This window comes from Myxine glutinosa, chromosome 12 (assembly GCF_964187855.1).
Source record: "Myxine glutinosa chromosome 12, kmMyxGlut1.1, whole genome shotgun sequence".
NCBI classification, from domain to species: Eukaryota; Metazoa; Chordata; class Myxini; order Myxiniformes; family Myxinidae; genus Myxine; species Myxine glutinosa.
Window position 1 is genome coordinate 72,856,645 of NC_136272.1, and position 8,042 is coordinate 72,864,686.

Here is an 8,042-nt window from a genome sequence, read left to right on the forward strand (position 1 = left end):
CGAAGAGCAAGAGATCACCTGCAGGGTTAGGGGTTGTTGGTTTTATTTTCTTGAACAATGGTGACTGCACCGATTGATGCTTGGGTGTGTATTGGTGCGTTTTTGGGTGCTTTAATGGTGCATTGATGCAGAGCAGACTGTCTGCCCCCCAGAAAGAACAATTACAGGTCCTGGGTTAGTGTTGTAAATAAAAGCAGAGTCATTGTAAATAATTCTCCCCACCGTCAGTGTGTAGTTTGAAGACCAATCCGCAATTCGGTTAACTGTGGGCGTAAGTCTGTTAGGCAGGGTGCAATGGAGCAGCGGGACACATTTATTTATGTTTTAAAAACTGTCGCACTCAGGGTCAGGTTAAAAGTAGAGGGAACTACACCTACGTGTCACACTAAATAAAAAGTTGTAGGCCCGGGACGTGCCTAAGAGGAGGAGGGTGCAGTGTTGCGGATATGAGGACTGTATTTTTTTGATTGTGTTGTATTGTGGTAAATTGGTGATGAATATTGCTTGAGTCTGCGCCTCCTGCCTCCAGAGCTGTGTAAAGGTCAAAAGGGCGTCCCATAATTAGTCCACAAGCATACACGTCAGCCAATCATAGAATACCCCTGTTCGATAGTTATATCTTATTCTGTCTTTTAGGGTAAGGCTGTGTCTCCCATTAATAGAAGTACTCCATTGCACCAAGTGAAAGAGATAGATTCCCTTCATTCCCATTCCCAAAACCTCCGTTCCCCCTTTTCGTCAATTGCCAACTGCATTTTGGGCGGTTTTCCCTTCATCCGCCATTGACCACGAGGCAGGGTTGGGGAAGAAAGGCGGGTCCCCACCTCGTCATAGAGGGGAGGAGTGAACCAGCCCTTGCCGACCAACCCAGAACGAGGGGTTGGCTTTAGAGGGCGGAGAGAGAACGTTTTGGGGAGGTTCGCAAAGGGTCAAGGGTGGGGCTTATATAACCTGAGGCAGAGGCCCCCGGAGAGAGTCGAGGAGGGAGGAGATCAGAAGACAGGAAGGCCTTGATTTGGACTAAGCAAGAGAGGAAGTTGTTGGACTGGGTGGGACTAGGAAAGAGAGAGAAAGAGTCTTGAAGCTTGTGAGGGAAGGAGAGAGAACTCATCACACCAACCCCCCACCAGCCGCGTTGGCTCCACCAAGCGTTCACCTCCACCAAGGCTCCACCAAGCTCTGCGTTGGCTCCACCAAGCGTTCACCTCCACCAAGGCTCCACCAAGCTCCGCGTTGGCTCCACCAAGCGTTCACCTCCAGCCCTCCACCTCCTGCGATTCCTGTCATCATTCCCCGCGTGAGTCTGTCTTTTGTTTGTTCTGTCCTGGGTTAATTAAGACTGTAGGTAAGCTAGTATTTTCACTGTGTCACCTGCGTCTTATGTGCTGTAAATAAACGTGACTGCTTTCTTTTTGCTTATGTGTGTAAATAGTAAATAAATTTAGTAGTATTTCCAAACCTTTCTTTGCCTTCGTCTTCCTCTTTGCATTCGTCGTTTTAGTCTTTTCCCTCATTGAGCAGCCGCGGTGCGATCCGGCCAACGTTTGGGTGGAATCGGGTTCTAATCGGGGAATAACTGTTCGGTCGCGGTAATACCAACCGCTCGGTAAAAGAACATCTTTAACCGCGTCGGCAACAATATTTAAACAGAACCGTGAAGAACAATCTAATATTCACAAAAAAACCAAAGGGGAGAGGGAGCCTTGAGGGACAACCACGAGTCACGTGAACAGGGAAAAATATGTGAGCAAAAAGAACAGGGCAAAACAGATCTGGGGAATGGTGTTATTTCTCACCTTGTCCTCTCATTTCTCACCCTGTCCTCTCCTTTCTCACCCAGTCTGCCATCTAATCAACCAGCCATCTACCTACTCACCCAGTCCATTCCTATCTCACCCAGTGCTCTCCTAACTCACCCAGTGCTCTCCTATCTCACCCAGTGCTCTCCTATCTCACCCAGTGCTCTCCTATCTCACCCAGTGCTCTCCTATCTCACCCAGTCTGCCATCTAATCAACCAACCATCTACCTACTCACCCAGTGCTCTCCTATCTCATCCAGTGCTCTCATATCTCACCCAGTGCTCTCATATCTCACCCAGTGCTCTCCTATCTCACCCAGTGCTCTCCTATCTCACCCAGTCCTCTCCTTTCTCACCCAGTCTGCCATCTAATCAACCAGCCATCTACCTACTCACCCAGTCCATTCCTATCTCACCCAGTGCTCTCCTATCTCACACAGTTCTCTCCCGAATCAACCAGTCCCCTACCAACTCACCAAGCCCTATACCTCTACTCAGGCATTCCTCTACTCTTGCTTACCCATTCCTCTATCGAATTACCCAGTCCTCTATCTAATTACCCAGTCATCTAATCACCCAGTCCTCTAATCACCCAGTCCTCTAATCACCCAGTCATCTACCTAATCACCCAGTCCTCTAATCACCCAGTCCTCTAATCACCCAGTCCTCTAATCACCCAGTCCTCTAATCACCCAGTCCTCTAATCACCCAGTCCTCTAATCACCCAGTCCTCTAATCACCCAGTCCTCTAATCACCCAGTCCTCTAATCACCCAGTCCTCTAATCACCCAGTCCTCTAATCGCCCAGTCCTCTAATCACACAGTCCTCTAATCACCCAGTCCTCTAATCACACAGTCCTCTAATCACACAGTCCTCCAATCACCCAGTCCTCTAATCACCCAGTCCTCTAATCACACAGTCCTCTAATCACACAGTCCTCCAATCACCCAGTCATCTACCTAATCACCCAGTCCTCTAATCGCCCAGTCCTCTAATCACCCAGTCTCTACCTATTCACCCAGTCCTATAATCACCCAGTCCACTGCCTAATCACCCAGACCGCTTGCTACCTAATGACCTAGTCCCCTACCTAATCACCCAACCCGCTCCCTCATCACCCAGGCCTCTACCCAATTATCCAGCACTCTCCTTATTCACCCAGACTGCAATTTGCTCACCCAATCCGCTACTTTTACTCACCTAATCCTCTACTTTCCTCACCTAATCCTCTACTTTTCCTTACCTAATCAGTCATATACTTTTACTCAGCCAGTCCACTACTTTTGCTCACTCAGTCATATACTGGTACTCACACAGTCCTCTACTTTTACTCACCTAATCCTCTACTTTCCTCACCTAATCCTCTACTTTCCTCACCTAATCCTCTACTTTTCCTTACCTAATCCTCTACTACTTTTACTCAGCCAGTCCACTACTTTTGCTCACTCAGTCATATACTGGTACTCACACAGTCCTCTACTTTTACTCACCTAATCCTCTACTTTCCTCACCTAATCCTCTACTTTCCTCACCAAATCCTCTACTTTTCCTTACCTAATCCTCTACTACTTTTACTCAGCCAGTCCACTACTTTTGCTCACTCAGTCATATACTGGTACTCACTCAGTCCTCTACTTAAAGGAAAATGTACGTAAAAAAACTGAAAACGCGTCGGTAAAAAAAAAAAAAAACTCAATCGATATCTATCAGCTGAAAATGGTAATTTCTATTACTGTAAACTGTGAAACAAAAATCTCAATTAAAATTTACGTAAAAATCGTAAACACGTCTGTAAGATAATTAAATAAAAAACATAAATTTATATCTAGCAGGAGGTCGGTGATGCTTGTCTATAATCATAAAGCTTCTATTTATTATGTACCTAGGAAGGAAGCAGGGTGTGTTATTTCTTACACAATGTGTAAGCATACCCCACTCGTAGGCATATCTACAGTGCATTCAGAAAGTATTGAGACCCCTTCACTTTTTTCACATTTTGTTATGTTGCGGCCTTATGCTCAAATCGTTTAAATTCATTTTTTCCCTCATCAATCTACACTCAATACCCCATAATGACAAAGAGAAAACAGGATTTTAGAAAGTTTTGCAAATTTATTAAAAAGAAAAACTGAAATATCACATTGACATAAGTATTCAGACCCTTTGCTATGACACTTGAAATTTAGCTCAGGTGCCTCCCATTTCTCTTGATCATCTTTGAGATGTTTCTACACCTTGATTGGAGTCCACCTGTGGTAAATTCAATTGATTGGGCATGATTTGGAAAGGCACACACCTGTCTATATAAGGTCTCACAGCTGACAATGCATATCAGAGCAAAAACCAAGCCAGGAGGTCGAAGGAACTGCCTGCAGAGCTCAGAGACAGGATTGTGTAGAGGCACAGATCTGGGGAAGCCTACAAAAAAATCTCTGCTGCATTGAAGGTTCCCAAGAGCACAGTGGCCTCCATAATTCTTAAATGGAAGAAGTTTGGAACAACCAGGACTCTTCCTCGAGCTGGCCGCCCGGCCAAACTGAGCAATCGGGGGAGAAGGGCCTTGGTAAGAGAGGTGACCAAGAACCCGATGGTCACTCTGGCTGAGCTCCAGAGATCCTGTGTGTCGATGGGAGAAACTTCCAGAAGGACAACCATCACTGCAACACTCCAACGATCTGGGCTTTATGGCAGAGTGGCCAGACGGAAGCCTCTCCTCAGTGAAAGAGTGTGTGACTTTCCAAATCATGTCAAATCAATTGAATTTACGAGTTGTTTGTGTGTGTGTGTGTGTGTGTGTGTGTGTGTGTGTGTGTGTGTGTGTGTGTGTGTGTGTGTGTGTGTGTGTGTGTGTGTGTGTCTGTCCAGTTTTTGTGTGTCTGCGTTTTATTCAGAGATGGCTGAACGGATCTTCATCAAACTTTCAGTGGTTCATCAGTGAGTGCCTGGGAGTGTTTTAGGAAATATATATATATATAATGAAAAAAAAAAAGTTTGTTTTCTTGGAGTTAAAAAAAATTAAAATGTTTAAAAAAAATGCTTGTTAGTGCCGAAGCCTTTTAAAATTAATGACAGTTATGTACAAGTACACATTCGCATAAATAAATACAAAACAATTACCAGACATTTGAATACAAATAAATAAAACAATTCCAGAACTGTACAAATTTGGTAGTATGGCTTCTTCTTCTTCCTGAACGGCATCACACAACTCAGAAACGTGAGCCACATTCACTTAGAAACGTGACGTGAGCCACATTCACTCAGAAACGTGAGCCACATTCACTCAGAAACATGAGCCACTCTCCTTCCTCTCCTGCCTTCCCCCTCCCCTCCCCTTCCTCCCCCTCCCCTCCCCCACCTCCCCTCCCCCCCCCTCTCCTCATCCTCCCCCTCCCTTCCCCCCTCTCCTCCTCCTTCCCCTTCCCTTCCTCCTCTCCCCTCCCCTCCCCCACCTCCCCTACCTCCCCTTCTCCCCCTCTCCTCATCCTCCCCCTCCCCTTCCCCACTCTCCTCCTCCTCCCCCTCCCCTTCCCCACTCTCCTCCTCCTTCCCCTTCCCTTCTCCCCTTCCCCTCCCCCACCTCCCCTTCCCCACCTCCCCTTCCCCTCCCCCTCCCCCACCTCCCCTTCCCCTCCCCCACCCCCACCTCCCCTTCCCCTCCCCCACTCTCCCTTCCCCTCCCCCACCTCCCCTTCCCTTCCCCCACCTCCCCTTCCCCCCCTCTCCTCATCCTCCCTCCCCTCTCCTCATCCTCCCCCTCCCCTTCCCCCCTCTCCTCCTCCTTCCCCTCCTCCTCTCCCCCTCCCCTCTCCCCCTCCCCTCTCCCCTCCCCTCTCCCCCCTCCCCTCTCCCCCCTCCCCCTCCCCTCTCCCCCTCCCCTCTCCCCCTCCCCTCTCCCCCCCCCTCCCCTCTCCCCCCTCCCCCTCCCCTCTCCCCTTCCCCCCCTCCCCCTCCCTCTCCCCTTCCCCCCCTCCCCCCCCCTTCCCCCCCTTCCCCCCTCCCCCTCCCCTTCCCCCCCCCTCCCCCTCCCCCCCTCCCCCTCCCCCTCCCCTTCCCCCTCTCCCCTTCCCCCCCTCCCCCTCCCCCTCCCCCCCTCCCCCTCCCCCTCCCCTCCCCTCTCCCCTTCCCCCCTCTCCCTTCCCCTCCCCCTCTCCTCTCCCCCTCCCCCTCCCCCTCCCCTTCCCCCCTCTCCCCTTCCCCCCCTCCCCCTCCCCCTCCCCCCTCCCCCTCCCCCTCCCCTCTCCCCTTCCCCCCTCTCCCCTTCCCCCCTCCCCCTCCCCTCCCCTCTCCCCTTCCCCCCTCCCCCTCCCCTCTCCCCTTCCCCCCTCCCCCTCCCCTCTCCCCTTCCCCTTCCCTCTCCCCTTCCCCCCTCCCCTCCCGTCTCCCCTTCCCCCCTCCCCCTCCCGTCTCCCTTCCCCTCCCCTTCCCTTCTCTCCTCCTCCCCTGCTCCCCTCCCCCTCTCCTCTCCCCCCCTCCCCCTCCCCCCTCCCCCTCCCCCTCTCCTCTCCCCCCTCCCCCTCCCCCTCTCCTCTCCCCCTCCCCCTCCCCCTCTCCTCTCCCCCCTCCCCTTCCCCCTCCACCTCTCCTCTCCCCCCTCACCCCTCCCCTTCCCACCTCTCCCCTTCCCTCCTCCCCCTCCTCTCCTCCTCCCTCCCCTCCCATCCACCCCGCCCGGCAACGCCGGGTACTTCTGCTCGTGTATATATATATGTCTTCAGCACATCCTACATCCTCTCCTCACTATCCGTTCTGGCATGCATTTGTACCCATTAACTGGGTTCGTGAGTAAGAGGATATGTTAGTGTAACCCCGCCCTCTCCTCTTTTTCGATAACTATTACAAGGTCGAGGCTCTTGGAAGAGTGAAAATAGCCCAATACTTTTCTCTCTTTTCTCAGAAACCCTCTATTTTTGTATCAATCGTCCAACCTTTCTCTTCAAAAACATCCTACCTCTTAATCGCTCACCCTGTCCCGCTCTCACGTAAACCGCCCTCTTTCATTGACCTTTCTCTGCCGCTTCACTTCCGCCACCAATTATCCGTATTATCCACACCCATCACACTCCCTACTTTTAATACCATCTTGATGTTTAAAAACATCAAGTCTTGTCCTTGATGTCTTGTCCATCATTCAAGTGCTCCTCACTCCTCTGACTCAACATGCTCTTTTCGCCTCTCTGTCACCTCGTTTCTTTCACCCCGCTCCCTATTTACCTCACCCGCCCCATATTTACCTCACCCGCCCCCTATTTACCTCACCCCGTCCCCTATTTACCTCACCCCGCCCCCTATTTCCTTCACCCCGCCCCCTATTTCCTTCACCCCGCCCCCTGTTTCCTTGACCCAGCCTCCTCTCTAACCCCGCCCCCTTTCCTCTCGTGTCGTGTCATCGCGTTCACCCTTTGCACACCTGCAACATGCAAGCGGTTGTCCTCTGCTCAAATCGTGAGCACGACGGGGGTTTTTTTTTTACGTACGACAGCACTTCTGACGAGCTTGTCTGAAGGTGATTCTTTGAGGGGTCAATATTGTCCGTGTCAGGGACTCAGACGTCAGAGATCATTTATTCGAGCGATTAATGAATCGATTCGCTGCGCTGCACACCCGCGGTGTGCGAACCAGACACGCGGCTCCCTCTCCCGGTAGCTGCGCACACTCCTAGTTCACCTATCGCTCGAATAATTGCTACTTAAACTTTGCGATGCTCATGCTGGTTACCTGAGCAGGTGTGCTTGCTATTATCTGATGTGTTCGGGTGCGAGTCCGTTTTATTGACGCAGCCTCGCACGGATCGACACCGACATCAAACGCACTTAAGAAGCTCGCATTTGATGCTAAACACGCTCGTGAATAATGAATGATTCGTGCGCTAACAGGGCCGACCCACCAGGCTCGAAATACCGCGCTCGGTGCATACTTTGAACCGGAGAAACCGATATAAACCACGCGAAGCTCATTTGGGGAAAACAATAAAAATGCAAAGGGTAACCGAGGGGTAATAAACAATCTTGTGGGCGATAAATTGGGCGCGATAATAACTTTGGGATAACCAGGAGTGCGTCTTTCCCTTGGGGAATAAATCAGGAACGGGAAGAGCGAATAAAAGAACGAATTCAGGCACTGAGGAAGGAGGAGGAGAGCTGGCGGCGCAAGCATGTGTTGGAAAAGGGGTCTGGTAGGGGATCCATGAGTTGGAAAAGGGGTCGCCCCCTATTTACTCATGGTAGGGGGTCCATGAGTT